Source organism: Cibotium barometz, chromosome 50 (assembly GCF_041138505.1).
Source record: "Cibotium barometz isolate CiBa-2024 chromosome 50, ASM4113850v1, whole genome shotgun sequence".
Taxonomy (NCBI): domain Eukaryota; kingdom Viridiplantae; phylum Streptophyta; class Polypodiopsida; order Cyatheales; family Cibotiaceae; genus Cibotium; species Cibotium barometz.
Window position 1 is genome coordinate 3,310,284 of NC_141095.1, and position 18,635 is coordinate 3,328,918.

Here is an 18,635-nt window from a genome sequence, read left to right on the forward strand (position 1 = left end):
CAACAACGAATTGGATTCTTCACTCCCATGCAAGACTCAAGTATTCATAAATCGGTGATGAACAAAAGCTCAAGAGAATGATTAACCAAGAATTGTACAAGTAGAAATTTGATAACACCAAAATGCTTGTAAGTGGAACCAATACCTCTTATGAAGGGTTGAAGATGATAAAACTGAAAGTTTTGGTTCACTTCCATGCAAGACTCGGTATTCCTAAATTGGTGATGGAACAACTCCTCAAGAGAATGATCAACCAAGAATGGTTGAAGCATTGGAGTCCCAAAAGTAGAAAATTGACAGCACCAAAACGCTTGTAAGTGGAACCAATACCTCTTGTGAAGGATTGTTCACTCCCATCATGTAAGACTCTTAAGTATTCTTGGATCGATGATGAATAGAAGCTTTGGAGAATGATCAACCAAGAATGGTTGAAGCATTGTAGTCCCAAAAGTAAAAAATTGACACCACCAAAATGCTTGTTAGTGGGACCAAAACCTCTTATTAAGGGTTGAAGATAATAACTAAAAGTTTTGATTCTACCAAAACTAATCTTTTTTACTAGTAAATCATAGTAAAAAAGTTTTGATTCTACTAGCGAATCATAGTAAAAAAAAATTAGTTGAGAAGATACTTGATGCTATCAAGAGAACCTTGGCTTAGAATAGCAAAGGTAGCTCATAACTGGGATAATGATCCATAAACTTAAAAGGTGCTACTTAGAGGGATCTCTCGTTAACTCATATGCTATATTTCACCAGGCAATGCATCTCGAGGGCTTTTCTCTTCTTTAAGGGAGATATCTTATTATGAGTTGTGTGGCCACATCTCTCATAAAAGGAGGGATGGGCCAAGGGAGGAGCTCTCGTTAGTTCTATATATTCCACGAGGTGGATGGGCCAAGGGAGGAGCTCTCGTTAGTTCTATATATTCCACGAGGTGGTGCACCGCCCCCACCTTGAGGGCTTTTCCCTTCTTTAAGGGAGTCATCATGATGGGCTCTGAAGAGGTATTTGAGGCCTACTAGTACTAAGCCATGATGCTTGGATGGATGACTAAAACTGGCATGAAATGTGGAGTCCAAAGCAGTGCATAAAGGAAGGGAGGGTGAGACAGATTTCGTGGATAAAACTAGCGAGAGTTTGAGACACAGAGGGAATAGTGAAAAAAATGAGTAGGGGGGGACCTCCATTATATAGATTTTAAGTGAGGGACAGGCGTTCACAAAAAGATGATCATGATGAACATGTCACCGCCGAGACAGACCAAGGGAGGAGCTCTCATTAGCTCAGACGCTATATTCCACGAGGTGGTGCACCTCGAGGGCTTTTCTCTTCTTTGAGGGAGTGATCTTGATGGGCCCTAAAGAGGTATTTTTAAGGCCTACTACTACTACTGAGCCATGATGCTTGGATGACTGTAATACTGGCATGAAAAGTGGAGTTCGGAGTAGTGCACAAAAGGAGGGTGAGAAAAATTTCATGGATAAAACTGGCAAGAGTTTGGAGAAAATGAGTAGGGGAGGCTCCATTATGTAGATTTCCAATGAGGGGACATGCATTCACAAGGTGACTATAACTGGCATGAAAAGTGGAGTCCAGAAGAGCAATGCACAAAGGAAAGAAGGGTGAGAGAGATTTCGTGGATAAAACTGACAAGAGTTAAAGGCATAGAGGGAATAGTGAGAAAATGAGTGTTGGGGAGGGGAGGGGGGGAGGGGGGAGGGGGGAGGGGGGGGGGGGGGGGGAGAGCCTCCATTATGTAGATTTTCAGTGAGGGGACATGCATTCACAAGGTGATGATGAATGTGCATCTGCAGGCCAATTAAAGGAACATGCATTGCAAGGCAACAAAAATGAGTTCGCAAGTGAGTGATATGTGTGCAAACGTGCATTTGCAGTGTGAAAGAATGTGCATGGCCAGGTGAAGGAACATGTGTTCACAGGTAAAAGAACGTGCATGGCCAGGTAAAGGAACATGTGTTTGCAAGTGAAAGATAGGTGCAAATGTGTGTTCGCAGGTTAAAAAACATGCATGTCCAAGTGAAGGAACATGCATTCACATGCCAAGTAGAGAGTAATTTTTTTATTTTATTTTGTGCACAAAGATGTTCCCTCCTCGTACTGGGAGGTGTAATTTAGTTTTTTTCTTCATAAGGAACAAGGTGATCTAGAGCTCATAGTGAATTGACAAGTGCAGTGAATGAGCCATGTGGCATAGTCTACTGAGTCCTTTTCTATCAATGCCCCTCCAAGCAATGGGTTGTACCATGGACCAAGTTTTCTCCCACCATGGCCTACCCATCCAATGATGTACTTGGCTTGATATTGAGAGAGAAGGCCATGAAGGTGCGTGATGTGCATTTGCTTACATGAGGGACTCTCCATCATAACTCACCAACACTTTTACTTTTTTCCTTGTATTCTTTAACTACAGTTAGGAAGAAAATTTGCTAGCAGCCCTACAAAATGAGCTCTACAAGGTGGCAAGATCAACATCACTCCATTTAACTTGACCTATTGGACCAACATAGTTACGCTAATGGAATTATTGGTGCGAAGTCTCAAAATTACTATTAGGGCAAGTTGGCCGAAACATTCTAATCGATCATCTTGAAACATTCTAATCGATCATCTTTTTAAGCTTGAGAGATTAGAAGAGACCAGTCTACAATGGTATGATCATCAAGACACTACAACGTAAACTACAATTGAAGTAATGGTTTGATGACAAGCTCAAAAAGAAAGAAATTGAGGCCAATCTATGGTATAATCATCGAGAAGCCATAGCAAGACAGTGGTTCGACGATAAGATCAAAGAGCAAGACATTGAGGTTGATGATATGCTCCTTATGTATAGCACAACAAACCACAAGTGTAAGCTTAAGATCAAGGGAATGGGACCATCCTTGTTTGTGAGATGACCCACAGGGATTTTTCCACATCGAAATACTTGATGGTGTGGAGATGAAAGGCTTCTTCAATGGTGGTATGATCCACCTCTGTTAGGGACCTTTAACTCAAAAGTCCCCAAGAGCCATCCATGAAAAGAAAGAAGAAAAGAAACAAGAAGCTGAGATAAATAGGGAAGCTTAGCGAGAAGCCAAAGCTAGTGAAGAGAAGCTGCATAGACGTTGCATCTCTCAACATGGTCCAAGACATTGACTTGGAAGAAGAAGGTAAAGCCAACAAGGGACGACCACATTGAGATTGAATTTGAATAGAAGCTAGCCTTAATGGGCATAGGTGCCAACACAACCTTATGTTTCATGTAACATGGTGTTGCTCACTAAGCACTTCTAGTCAAGAAAAGATTAAAACGGTAGATTTGCATAAAGTTGTTTGTCTAGGAGCTTTCTTTGCAGTGTTCCACATTGGAAATAATACCCCTACAAGAACTATGAACAAACAAGGGAGATAGATGGGGCAAAAGAGATGCCAAATAATCGATTGGGAGTCATGGATTGCCTCACTCAAATTGGCCTCTGGAGAAGTAACAACTCTCATGACAAATGAAGAACCAAAGACCCTAAGGACTCAAGAACCACAAAAGAATACTAGAAAAGCCTCTCAATCAACCATGCCTCTCAAAAAGAGGCCTTTTCTTCAACTCATGGTGGATTCAAGTTGCCCAGATCCTTCAAAAGCCTCTCCAAAAGCAGATCGTGGCTTCACCTCCCCCTTCCCCTCTAGAACAAATACCCTTGCAGCACTAAAATTAGTAATGCTACCTTTACTGACACTACTAACATTCTAGAAAATACTCTTTGTTGGTTAACACCCCATCATCCTTGCCACAACAAGATCTATCATCAAGTGCCCAAGGGTATACTCTATAGGCACAAGGATACAATGAAGGGAACAACAATCTATAGTTGCCTTAAACCCATCTCCAACACCAAATACCACAAGAAGGGACGACCCCAATGAAGGGCTCAAAGCCCCCCCACAAACCTAGTCGTTTGAAGGAAAGGTGCTATACGAGGCTGTTGCTATTATGAAGGTAACACCCTACTATGGCTCCCTAAGGCCTCAACACAATCCCCTCACCACGAACCCCACGAGCCCGGTCTTGAACCACTCCTAAGGGAACAAGGGTATTTTGAAGGTAATAACCACCCAAATCTACTGCATCCAAATCTACCGCATAAAATTTTGCACCCTCTTAACCTCTCCAAAAGTCCACCACCATACAACACTAAATATCAAAAGCCCCTTAGAACCAGAATTGCATGCTACTATCAGCAAAAAATGGAAAGAGAAAATGGTGGAGACCAACCAATAGTGGGAAACCTACCCGACTTTGTGAGGGTGGACATCCCATCCACATTAACAACATCCCAAAAGACAAACAAGAAGGATCTTAGTTTTATGCATGTCTGCACCCACTCCCACTAGCACTCAAGTACACCTCCTCACTGTACCAAATCAAACACAATGCTTCAGCTACAAGAGTATGACATAGCCATAAACCTGCCTACCTCAATAAAGCCCAATCCAACTACATTCTCCAGCCTTGACATATGGCTCAAAAACAAGTACAAGACCCTCATCCAATAAGTGAGGGTGCCAAAATTAGTGGAATGTCGACATCAGTAGCTGCAGGCACATCTAAGTCTATGGCGACAACCATCTCTATAGACACAAAGTTATCAAACCATCAATCATTGAACATAACAAAATTTGATTTGTCCTTGAGCTCTTCTTAAGCCTCGCATAATTTCCAATGCTTAATTGATTGACCCATGCTCCTAGGGACTACACATCAAAACTATATTCATTTGTGACTTCTATTGACATGCCTTTGGTACATCTAAACATTCACTATACATATGAATTTCATTGCCACATTCAAATTGTTTCCCTTCACGCATGTAAGCAGCATTCTGTTACTGGGATAGCCCATCATAAGCTTTGTTTTCACCTATTGGCTTGTTCTCTGCATGTACTATTTAAGTTTAGGTTCCTTTAAGATGGCTGGCCATACTTTTGCGAGTTATGACCAATCTTGACTTCCATTCATGCACGTTTGGAGCTCATTTACATTTCCCCACGAGACACCTTAGCCTTCTCGCAGATTAGACAATGTGCCACATAGTGAACGACAATGTGCCACATAGTGAACATGTTCCTCACCATCCTTAGTCAATAAAAATGCTACCCTAGCTTCTTCAATTTGTTGTTCATGCCCAGATAACCACCATTGATGGCAGCATGCATTCTTCTCATGTGCATCTTAAGCGCCGATCTTCGTAAAAAAAGCCAACTGTCACATTTTGAGCACATGGTGATCAATTCGGACCACATATTCCCATCCGTCAGGTGTTTAGGTTGCTAGAAGCTCGTATACTCGATACTCTGCGGAGTTCAATTTGCAACTCATAAGCCACTTGCTCTCGATATCAAAGCAGTCGGCCAGTTTATATCCAGGCGGCCAGCATAGTTTCTATCCCAGGACTGTAAAATCAGCATTAAATGCTGAATAAATCACATAAAAAGCTGCGCTTTTCTTCATGGCTGGCTGGACATCAGGCGCCCGAACACAGAGGGGCTGGGCACTGCTTTAGACTATTTTGGGGACTGAGCAGCTTGTATGGGCTGCCCCAAACTTGCTCTTACAGCCATAATTAGGCTGTACAACTGGTAGGCTTCCCTTAGCCTGCCCCAAGGGCTGTCTTACAGCCCCTCCATGGCTGGTGGGTTCAGCCAGGGCCTTCCTGGCCCTCATGGGGGTGGTTTTACACTATCCCCATGCCCATACAAAGACTCGGGGTAGCCCTATGGGCTGGCCCCTTTTCCTAAAAGCAAACCCTGACTATCTACACAATGATCTGGCATCCGGTACCATACCAGATACCTAGAATCACTGACATCATTCCAAAGGGAGACTCATAGCATGGACTGGCACTGTTTTATGTGCAGGACAGTGCACACCTGACCTTGGACTCTTGTGCAGGACAATGCATGCTTGACCCCGGACGACTGGGATAGATCCTTGGTTGACTCGTCCCGGACTGGGCTCACATGGGACCAGTTTACCATCCCAGGTCCTACACCTTCTGTACAAATATGTCGACGTGGCATCCAAGTGCGAGATGCACGTGACATCCCCTTCTGCTTAACTTGACGGAAGCTGCATAGCCTCCAAATAATCCGTCAATAACGCCAGATAGTCTTCGAAAAACTCTTTGTTAAGCCGTACGGCTTCGTGAGTCCCTTGATCCTGAAACTTTGTGAGGAACTGTCGTTGCCTTCGGCCAGAGCCATGCTTGAAACGGTGTAGAAGGATCTGTTCTGGAACCATAACTTCTGCTTCATCAATAATATATGGTTCCGCCTCGTCTTTAACTTCTGAAGGGATTGGACCTGCATATGGCTTTAACCAACTGACGTGAAATACATCATGCATAGTCCAACTCGGAGGTAGCTTTAACTGCATAGACACCTCATTAATCTTCTTCTGGATGGAAAAAGGTCCGAAGCTCCTGAAAGACAACTTTGGGCATCGCTTGTCCACCTGTTTCAACCTTTGCTTCATAATCCGAAGATAAACCCAATCCCCTTCCGAAAACTTCATATCCCTTCGGTCTTTATTGGCCTGCCGAGTGGTAGACCTCTTGCACTTTAGCCAACCTGTCTTTTACTGACTCTAAAATCTCCTGGTAAGACTTTGTCACTCTGTTCGCTTCACGAACTGAAGACGAGGTCCTAGTCAACAATGACTGGAAAGGTCTTCCAAACGTTGCCTCGTATGGAGTCCTACCAATAGCTGAAGAAAAAGAATCATTCAAAACAGCTTGAACTAAAGGCAAATAAGATTCCCACTTACCTTGCTGATCGTGGACATAACACTTCAGCACATCAAAGGCCAACTGGTTGTATATCTCTGTCTGGCCGTCCTTTTGTGGGTGGAATGCACTGAAAAAATTCAAGTTAGTACCAAAGTTATCAAACAATGCCCTCCAAAAATGACTGGTAAACTTGGCATCTCGGTCTGACACTATGGTCCTAAGAATCCCGCCAATCGGGTACCAATGCCAAAGAAACAACTGGGCCACATTCTCAGCGGTCACATTGGCCCTGCAAGGAATAAAGCATAACAAATTTGCTAAATCTATCAACAATAGCTAAGCACTGCATATTACGCTTTCTCGGGTTGGGAGGCAGATTCGTGACAAAGTCCATTGAAATATCTTGGAAAGGACCCTCAAGAATTGGCAAGGACTTTAATAACCCTATCTTCTTTCCACGAGGAGCTTTCACCTTTTGACAAATATCACAACGTTGTACAATGTAAACACATCTCGCCTCATCTTTGGCCAATAATATTGTCGTTCCAATTTCTCCAGAGTCGAATTCATGCCCCTATGACCACCAATAATGGCGTCATGGGCATCATGGAGAAGAGCTGCCCTGAACGACTTCATGACACACAGTCGGCCTTTGTAGAAAAGCCAACCATTGCGTATCAGAAAGTCGCATGGTCCTGTGGCATCCAATGCCTATTCCCACTGTGTACCGTATTCCTCGGAATCCGCGTACGTGTGCTTCATGTCATCTAGTCCTGTACCAACAAGATCGAGTCTAGTGGTCTGAATCGAAGCACAAAGCATCGGCCACTGGATTGGCCTTTCCTGGAAGGTACTCAATCATACCACCGAATTGCTGGAATATTTGGCTCCAACGGTGTTGTCGATCACTCCACTCAGCGGTGTTGTCGATCACTCAACTGTGCACTTGGCATTGTCTGAATCCAACGTAATGCCTGATGGTTAGTGCGAACCTCAAAGTCACGGCCATACAGAAGATGTTTCCAATGTTTCAAGGCATGTATACTTGCAAGGAGTTCACGATCGTAGACTGAGTAATTTTTCTCTGCGGCAGTAACTAACGAGACATGTAAGCTACTGGATGACCACTCTGTTGTAACACACCGCCAAATTGCAATATTACTCGCATCGGTGATCACCTGAAATGGCTCGTCCCACAAGGCAAGTGCTAAACAAGGCGCTTCTGACAAAGCCACCTTGAGATTCTTGAATGCCTCCAGCGCTCGTAGAGTCATTCGAATCTTTTGCCTTCTTGTCTTCACATCCTTTGGAGATCAATCTTGTGGTCCTCTGGTCTAGACGGGGGGGAGCTGGGAGGAAGACTGTCCCGAAGAAAAATCTTCTGGAACTTTTCATGGAGAGCTGAGTACTTCTCGGAAGCACTGGCCACCGTATGGGCTGTCTGGATGTATATCACCATAAAGTCACGCACAAATTCTATGCCCTGAATAACTAATTTAGCACCTAGAGCTTCATACTTGACGCTCGTTGTCATGCCTGTGCTAGAACCCTCAACCTGTTTGTCCACCGAAGTCAGGACGAAACGGACACGCCTAGCGGCCTGTTCCGTGACCACATCCTCCGTGCTGCCGCTGTCAAACAAGACGACGACTCTCTGGCCACCTATGTAGCCAAAGGACTTGAGCAATTCGTTGCGCTCATACTCCTAGTCATGGGCGCCCTTCTGCTTATCTTCGAGTTCCCGGCTAATAGTTGCTCCAACTGAAGCACCGGGATTTAAAGAACTAGGGGCAGCCACTGGGGTCTGTGTGGGAGCTGGGCTCACCACGGAAGCTGTGGAGACAACGGCGGCGGACTTTGGAGGCTTCTCAGGACGCTCCCGAGAAGTATGTCTTTTTGTATGACAAAAGAAACATCTACCCTCCTTCTTGTGCTGAGAAAGCTCCTCAGTACTCAACTTGCCACCTGTCTTGCCTGCCTTCGCTTTCTGGTCTGGAGTAAGCTTAGACGCATTGTTCGAGTTCTTGGAGCCAGAGGCTCCCGGGCTCTGTCCTGGGGAACCCCGTCTGGTTCTGGCCTTTTTCCCTCGAGGCGGTAGCTTTGGGAGAAGCCGGCTGGAAGTCTTGGGCTTGCCACCATTATGCTTCATTTCTGCACTCTGCGCAAGCGAGAGTGCGTCTTCAAAGGTGGCTGGCCTAAACATACGCACCTCCCACTGGATTTGCATGTAAAGGCCATTAAAAAACTGCCCTTTCTTGTCCGAATCAGATAAGCCTAATTGCAAACATAAAGTCGGAATTCTATTAGCAAATTGAAGGACTGGTTGCGCGTTTTGATGCGCTCCCCTGAACTCGTCTTCGAGTCGCTCAAGGTAGTGGGGCGGTAGAAACCCCTGCTTAAGGTCGCGGACAAACTTGTCCCACACATAAGCTGCCATACCTAATCTGGTGTGGGCATGAGTCCACTCAGTCCACCAAGGAATGGCCTCACAATCCAAATACCAACTAGCTAAGATCACTCTGTTAGTATCTGTCTTTCTAACTGCAGCAAAGTAAGCTTCAAATTGATGCAGCCATGAATACAGAGTTGTGGGATCGAGTTTACCATTATACTTACTGAAGTTCATTTTCTCGAGAAAATGATTCGAGGGCGCTGCCGGTGTCAATCTTGCGTTCAAAGCTGCAAGGTGACGTTCATGTTCCACGTGTCGCATGGCTTCGTCTTCACGTTGTCGGATCTCAAATGCACGCATCTGCAACTCAAGCAAAGAGCTTGGCTGCGATCGTGACCCCGCGAGAGGGTCCCTGTGTCGAGGATCTGGAATCTCGGATATGGAAGGAGAGGGAGGAGGAGATGGAAAACGTGACGCTGGAGAACGAGTACGCTCTTCCAGAGCCAAAATCTACGCCTTCTGCACTTCCAACTTGGTTGTCTGGTCTGCGATTGCTCGCATCATCTGCTGGAACATCTCTGTAACACTCAAGCCTGGTGCCCTAGCTGGGCTGCCTAGTGCACTCTGGTCCCATGGTTCTTGATCTCTCTCGTCGTCGAAGCTCGCCATAGCAGGAAAACGCACTTCCTTTCCGGAGCGCAATCTGACCATCCACTGTGTGTGGGAGATGTCTGGAGACTTCCGGAGGCTGAAAACCAACCGTCCTTCGAGGGACATGAGTCACTCCGAAAGGGATAGTCCACAGGCGTCTGAAAACCAACCACATGAGCGAGAAAAAATTATGGTTTCTTTGCTGAATCTTTGCACTTGAAGTAGACTCTCATACCACTGTAACATGCGGAAGCTTCGGGGGAGATCGGTAACTTCAATGCTCAGAAATCAGCACACTTTTCGCGACGGAATTAACGCACAAAACTGAATGAAGATGTGCAAAAAATAGAGAGAGAGAGAGAGAGAGAGAGAGGGAGAGGGAGAGAGGAGAGGACACAGTATTGGGTCCCAAATACCCTCTGTAGGGCCCCCACCACGAATGGTGTATTTGCTTTATTAGAATGATGTAAATCTGAAAAGAAAATACCAGAATCTTGACCTTTCTTGGCTGAGAAATCTCTGCCCTTGACCTGTAGTCCTTCACCCTTTTGCGTTAGCAAGCCCTTGGCTGTCTTGGCCCTTTGGTTGCTTGAGCACTTGGTGAATTATGAGATAACACAATGGGATTGTGGCTCTCCTATTTATACTTCTACAATAAAGCAGTCGGCCAGTTTATATCCAGGCAGCCAGCATAGTTTCTGTCCCATGACTGTAAAATCAGCATTAAATGCTGAATAAATCACATAAAAAGCTGCGCTTTTCTTCATGGCTGGCTGGACATCAGGCGCCCGAACACAGAGGGGCTGGGCACTGCTTTAGACTATTTTGGGGACTGAGCAGCTTGTATGGGCTGCCCCAAACTTGCTCTTACAGCCATAATTAGGCTGTACAACTTGTAGGCTTCCCTTAGCCTGCCCCAAGGGCTGTCTTACAGCCCCTCCATGGCTGGTGGGTTCAGCCAGGGCCTTCCTGGCCCTCATGGGGGTGGTTTTACACTATCCCCATGCCCATACAAAGACTCGGGGTAGCCCTATGGGCTGGCCCCTTTTCCTAAAAGCAAACCCTGACTATCTACACAATGATCTGGCATCCGGTACCATACCAGATACCTAGAATCACTGACATCATTCCAAAGGGAGACTCATAGCGTGGACTGGCACTGTTTTATGTGCAGGACAGTGCACACCTGACCTTGGACTCTTGTGCAGGACAATGCATGCTTGACCCCGGACGACTGGGATAGATCCTTGGTTGACTCGTCCCGGACTGGGCTCACATGGGACTAGTTTACCATCCCAGGTCCTGCACCTTCTGTACAGATATGTCCACGTGGCATCCAAGTGCGGGATGCACGTGACACCAAGCCCCTTGGGCTGGCCGACAGCCTGCCCAACCCTTCATTGGGCTGGTGGGCAAAGCCATGGGCTTGCTTAGGCCCCCCTTGCCCATTCAAGGGATGCAACACCCTTTTCCTGGGATAGACCGTAGCCCTAAGGGCCGGCCCCGTCCTACATGCTTCTACACAGATGTCTGGCATCTAGTTGCAGACCAAATACTCAGGACACCTGACTTCATTCCATAGGGAGACTCATCGTACGGACTGGCACTACTTCATGTGCATGACAATGCACACCTGACCTTGGATGCTCAGAGTGAAACCCTAGCTAACTCGTCCCGGACTAGGCTCACATAGGACCAGTCTCCACTCTAGGTCCTGCACCTTCTATTCAGATATGTCCATGTGGCATCCAAGTGTGGGATGCACATGACATCCCCTTCTACTTAACTTGACGGAAGATGCATAGCCTCCAAATAGTCCGTCAATAAAGCCGGATAGTCGTCAAAGAAGCCTTTGTCAAGCCAATCCGCTTCGTGAGTGTGAAATCCCCACGGATCCCCTCGTGATCGATCTTGGTTCGAAACTCGAATCCTGCAAACAAACGAACAACAAACAAGCAAGGGGGTGCAGGCCTGACTCACCTCCCAACCATGACAACCGTGGGCGAGCCCACAGTCTTGGCTGTCCCCACCGAGCCACAAGCTGAGCTAACTAGGATGACGTACCGACCAATCTCCTCCTCGCGATGTCCCATACCGCCACGAAGCTGCCCTCGCGGGCCTCGAGACTGCTGCCGGCCTCGGCTGCATAAAGCAGGTGCACGTCTACACTAGATCCAAGCTCCAAGACCATAGAGCTCTCACAAACTCACAAGAATCTCTATATAATACAATAACTAACCTTGGCCACCCTTTTATAGGCTCTTGGCCGGTCATCGAGCGTCCACACTTGGCCGCCCACCCGTCCATACTTGGGTGCCCGCCCGTTAGTATTTCCCTAACTCAACTCGTCAATCAACCTGCCTAGTTCCAAGCTTCCCCAAGCCTCGAAACTAGTCTTGCATGCGTATAGCACACGATAGATACACACTGTGCACATGACATACTCCCCTTCCTCTAAGAGCTCACTCCTGAGCTCACTAAAAAGCCAAGGTAATCTCTCTGAAGAGTAGTCAATGTCTCCCATGTAGCGTCCGCCTCAACACGATCCTTCCACTTGATCTTGTATTCCGTGATAAGCGTATTACGCAATCTTCGTTCACGAAATCCAAGAATCTTTTCAGGTTCGTGCGGAACAAATGTCATGTCCTGGACATCTATAATTTCTTGAGGAGTAACTAACTGATCTGCTCCACCCAGTACTTCCTTAAGTCTACTGACATGAAATACAGGATGAACTTTCACATGAGTAGGCAAATCCAATTCATATGCAACTGAACCAATCCGTCATGTAACACGAAATGGTCCACAGTATCTAGGAGATAATTTCGGAACTCGCAAATACACTATCCTTTCTTCAGAGAACTCTCTAGGTGAACGATGTCTATTAGAATAAAACCTGTCTCGGTCTTCAGCAATTCTAATAGATTCCTTCGCAACTTGTAACATTTCTTGCATATCTTGCAAAAAATTACGTGCTGCATCATGCTGAAGTCCTGAGAATCCTGTAACAGGTGATCTAGGTTGAAAACCATACATAAGCATGAAAGGCCTAAAACCTGTACTTGTATGCTTAGTATTGTTATATGCAAATTCTAACATAGGAAGATAATCCTCCCATGAACTCTGTCTTTTGGATACATATGCTCGAAGCATATCCTCCAAAATCTGATTCACTCTTTCAGTCTGGCCATCAGATTGAGGATGATCTGAGGAACTCAAATTCAAAGTTGTTTCCAACTTCTCGAAAACAAGTTTCCAAAAATCACTCGTAAACTTAGAGTCCCTATCACTGACTATGTCCTGCGGTAACCCGTACAGTCCAAACAATTGCTCGATAAACTGCCGAGCTAATTGCGTAGCTGTAATAGTCTTCCGGGTCGGTAAAAATCTAGTCATTTTTGTCAAGCGATCTACCACAACCCAAATAGAATCGTGGCCTTGATGTGTTCTTGGCAATCCGGTAATAAAATCCATGGAAATACTTTCCCATTTATTACCTGGGATTTGCAAAGGATGCAACAACCCAGCCTGTCTAAAGCGTTCAGCTTTATTTGCCTGACAAATTTGACACTTGAGAACATAATCTTCTACATACCCTTTCATCTTCGGCCAATAAAAAGTGTGTTTCACTAATGATAGCGTCCTGTGTACCCCAGGGTGTCCAGCAGAAGGGGTGTCGTGACACTCCTTAAGAATCTTGGACCGAATGTCCGAGATCTGTGGTACACAAATTTTGTCATTACGGAATAGCAAACCATTCCGAATCATCCACTGGCCTCCTGCAGCCTGAATAGTAGACTGCTCAGTCATCGAGTCTTAGTCAATCAATGAGCTCCCATCCTGGATCTTCTGCCAAAATGGACCAAAATAACTATCAGTCCTGCAAAGCCCTCTCAATGACTAAAATAAGTCAGTAGAAATCTCGGTGAACGACAGAGTATTCACCTCTCTAATCCGACTAAGCGCATCTGCAATATTATTCATGGACCCTTTCCGATAACGGATCTCAAAATCAAAATCTTGCATTAACTCTGCCCAACGAGCTTTCCTTCCTCTCAAATCATCCGCATCACACACATACTTGATTGACTGATGATCAGTCAATACCACAAACTTGGAGCCATATAAATAATGTCTCCAAACCTTGAGAGCATGAATCACAGCATAAAGCTCCTTCTCAAGGGTTGGCCAACGAGATTGAGTGTCGTCTAGCTTTTTACTTTCAAAAGCAACCGCTCTACCATCTTGAAATAAAGCAGCCCCAATAGCATAGTCACTGGCATCAGTTTCAAGAACATAAGGCCGACTAGGATCAGGCAATGCTAAGACAGGTGCTTCCTTGACTTTATCTTTCAAAAGTCTGAAGGCCATATCCAAATCGTTATTCCAAGTGATAGGCTGATTTGACTTACGTCCACGACCTTTCAATAAGTCGATCATCGGTAGTGTGAGCTGAGAGTACTCCCATACAGATTTCCGAAGAAAAATAACAAAACCGAGAAAAGAATGAAGTTGTTTCACTGTTCGTAGTATAGGCCAGTCCAAAACCTTCTGAACTCGGTCATAGTCAATGCTCAATCCATCTCTAGTGATCTTGTGTCCCAAGTAAATGATGTCGGTCAAAATCACATTTACTTAACTTAGCATATAGTCGATTCTGTCTTAAAATAGATAAGACAATCGTGAGGTGTCTGACATGATCCTCAAAAGTACGGCTATATATCAAAATATCATCCAAGAACACCACCACAAATTTTTCCAAATGTTCACGAAAAAGATCGTTCATCATTTGCTGGAAAGTGGCTGGAGCATTGGTTAACCCAAAAGGTAATACGAGAAACTCGTAATGGCCATACCTAGTCCGAAAGGCGGTTCTTTCGACATGCCTTTCATGAATACGTATCTGGTGATAGCCAGTACGTAAATCTATCTTCGTGAAATATTTCACTCCTGCTAACCGGTCAATCAGGTCATCTGATCTAGGGAGAGGATAACAGTTCTTAATGGTCAGCTTGTTCAATCTCTTGTAATCTATACACATTCTCCAAGTATTGTCCTTCTTTCTCCTAAGCAACACAGGTGCACCCCAAGGTGATTTACTTGGACGGATCTGGCCCATCCTCAAATAATCTTTGAGTTGTTTAGCCAACTCATCTTCCTCAGCTTGGCTCATCCTATAAGGTGGAATACTGACAGGATAAGCACCAGGGATCAAGTCAATACGATGATCTACTGCCCGTTCAGGTGGTAAACCTGATGGCAGTTCCTTAGGAAATACATCTTGAAACGAATCAAGTATCTTCTGTAATTCTTTGCTTTCAAACACACTTAATTCATTTACATCCATGGAAGGGATGAGAAAAGAAGAAAGTGGAATCAATACACAATGGAAAGCGGTATACAAAGAAGAATTCATTATATTTCCAAAATCAATTGTATTTACAAGAGGTCTCTAAGAGGGATGAATACAATCACCTAAAATACTATACTTGGTGTCCCTATGCTGAAAAGAAAAAATATGACTAGACCAATCTATCTGGACTTCAAGAGTCTTAAACCACTCAATCCCTAATAACAAGTCTACATTTTCTAGATGCATAACATAGCATTCCAGAGTATCTTTGTAGTCCTGAATCTGGATTGGAAGCATCTCCACCTTGCGATCCCAAACTTGCCTTCCCGCAGGTAGGCGTACCTCATAGGTATGGTCGCTGAGTGTCGTATCAAGACTCAATTTCTACACAAGTTTGTAGTTAACAAAGTTATGTGAACTGCCAGGATCTAAAAGAATGTGAATTTTATGGCCATTCACTTCTCCATAAACTCGGAGAAGATCATGCAAGCCAAATATCTTAGAATTGTACAGACAATCAGAACAAGTACTAGGGCGAGAAAGTACAGTAATTGACGTACCGGTCAAAGACAACTGGTTAGTTGCCTTTGGCTTGGGTCCTACGTTTGTCTTGGTACTCTTTTGCTTCAGGCACTCATTACGCATGTGTCCTTTTTCTTCACAGATAAAACAACGTCCTTCCTTCTTGAGCTTTAAAGCCCTAAGGAGTCGTTTCTTCTTCGCTGGTGTCGAACTTGAATTCTTCGAAGGTTGGTCCGAAGACTTGCCTTCTGTCGTGTTAGCCATAGAGCTCTCACAAACTCGCAAGAATCTCTATAATACAATAACTAACCTTGATACCACTGTCAAATCCCCACGGATCCCCTCGTGATCGATCTTGGTTCGAACCTCGAATCCTGCAAACAAACGAACAAACAAACAAGCAAGGGGATGCAGGCCTGACTCACCTCCCAACCATGACAGTCGTGGGCGAGCCCACAGTCTTGGCTGTCCCCACCGAGCCACGAGCTGAGCTAACTAGGATGACATACCGACCAATCTCCTCCTCGCGACGTCCCATACCGCCACGAAGCTGCCCTCGCGGGCCTCGAGATTGCTGCCGGCCTCGGCTGCATAAAGCAGGTGCACGTCTGCACTAGATCCAGGCTCCAAGACCATAGAGCTCTCACAAACTCGCGAGACTCTCTATAATACTGTAATATGCGGAAGCTTCGGAGAAGGATCAGTACTTCAAAACTCAGAAATCAGCACTCTTTTCGCGACGGAATTAACGCACAAACTGAAAGGAGATGTGCAGAAAATAGAGAGAGAAGGGGGAGATGGAGAGGACACAGTATTGGGTCCCAATTACCTTCTGTAGGGCCCCCACCACGGATGGTGTATTTGCTTTATTAGAATGATGTAAATCTGAAAACAAATACAGAAAACTTGACCTTTTCTTGGCTGGAAAATCCTGCCCTTGATCTTCAATCCACCCCTTTGCTTGGCAATCTCCTTGGCTTGACTGGCCCTTGATTGGCTTGAGCACTTGGTGAAAACTGAGATGAATGATGGGATTATGGCCTCCACTATTTATACTCCTCTTGAGGAGGAGTCGGCCAGCTGAAAAAACAAGCTATGTCCCACGACTGGTGAAATTCAGCAATAAATGCTGAATTAAATCCCAAAAAATACTACCTTTTTTTCCTAACAGGCTGAAAGTGATGCGCCTGCTTCTGATTGGCTGGACACCACTTTTGTCCACAATCCCAAGGCTGGGCAGCCTGTATGGGCTGCCCCATACATGCCCTACAGCCATATAAAGGCTGTAATCTCTTGGAGATTGCCTAATCTGTGCCCTAGGGCTGTCCTACAGCCCCTCCATGGCTGGTGGGTTCAGCTTGGGCCTTCCTAGCCCTCATGGGGGTGGTTCTACACCATTCCCATGCTCCCACTCAGATCCGGGGTAGCCCTATGGGCTGGCCCCTTGTCCTAAACATAATCTACTCAGTGATCTGGCATCTGGTACCATACCAGATACACAGAACCACTGACATCATTCTAGAGGGAGACTCACAGCGCGGACTGGCACTGTTTCATGTGCAGGACAGTGCACACCTGACCTTGGACTCATGTGCAGGACAATGCACACCTGACCTCGGACGACTGAGATGGATCCCTGGCTGACTCGTCCCGGACTGGGCTCACATGGGGCCAGTTCACCATCCCAGGTCCTGCACCTTCTGTACAGAAATGTCTACGTGGCATCCAAGTGCGGGATGCACGTGACAGCCCCTTCTGCTTAACTTGACGGAAGCTGCATAGCCTCCAAATAATCCGTCAATAATGCCGGATAGTCTTCGAAAAATTCTTTGTCGAGCCATACCGCTTCATGAGTTCCTCGGTCCTGAAACTTCGTGAGGAACTGTCGTAGTCTTCGGCCTGAGCCATGCTTGAAACGGTGCAGAAGGATCTGTTCTGGAACCATTACTTCTGCTTCATCAACAATGTCTAGTTCCGCTTCGTCTTTGACCTCTGAAGGGGGTGGACCTGCATATGGCTTTAACCAACTGACATGAAATACATCGTGCATAGTCCAACTCGGAGGTAGCTTTAACTGCATAGACACCTCATTAATCTTTTTCCGGATGGGAAATGGTCCGAAGCTCCTGAAAGACAACTTTGGGCATCGTTTGCCCACCTGCTTCAATCTTTGCTTCATAATCCGAAGATACACCCAATCCCCTTCCGAAAACTTCATGTCCCTTTGGTCTTTATTGGCCTGTCGAGTGTAGGCCTCTTGCGCTTTAGCCAATCTGTCTTTAACGGACTCTAGGATCTCCTGGTAAGACTCCGTCACTCTGTTCGCCTCAGGTACTGAAGACGAAGTCCTGGTTAACAACGACTGGAAAGGCCTTCCAAACGCTGCCTCATATGGAGTCCTGCCAATAGCTGAAGAAAAAGAGTCATTCAAAACAGCTTGAACTAAAGGCAAAAACGATTCCCACTTACCTTGCTGATCGTGGACATAACACTTCAGCACATCAAAGGCCAACTGGTTGTATATCTCTGTCTGGCCATCTGTCTGTGGGTGGAATGCACTGGAAAAATTCAACTTAGTACCAAAATTATCAAACAATGCCCTCCAAAAATGACTGGTAAACTTGGCATCTCGGTCTGACACTATGGTCCTAGGAATCCCGCCAATCGGGTACCAATGCCGAATGAATAGCTCGGCAACATCCTCGGCAGTCACATTGGCCCTGCAAGGAATAAGCATAACAAATTTGCTGAACCTATCAACAATAGTTAAACACTGTGTATTACGCTTACTCGGACTGGGAGGCAGATTTGTGACAAAGTCCATCGAAATGTCCTGGAAAGGACCCTCAGGAATTGGCAAAGGCTGTAACAACCCTATCTTCTTTCCACGAGGAGCTTTCACCTTTTGACAAATGTCACAGCGTTGTACA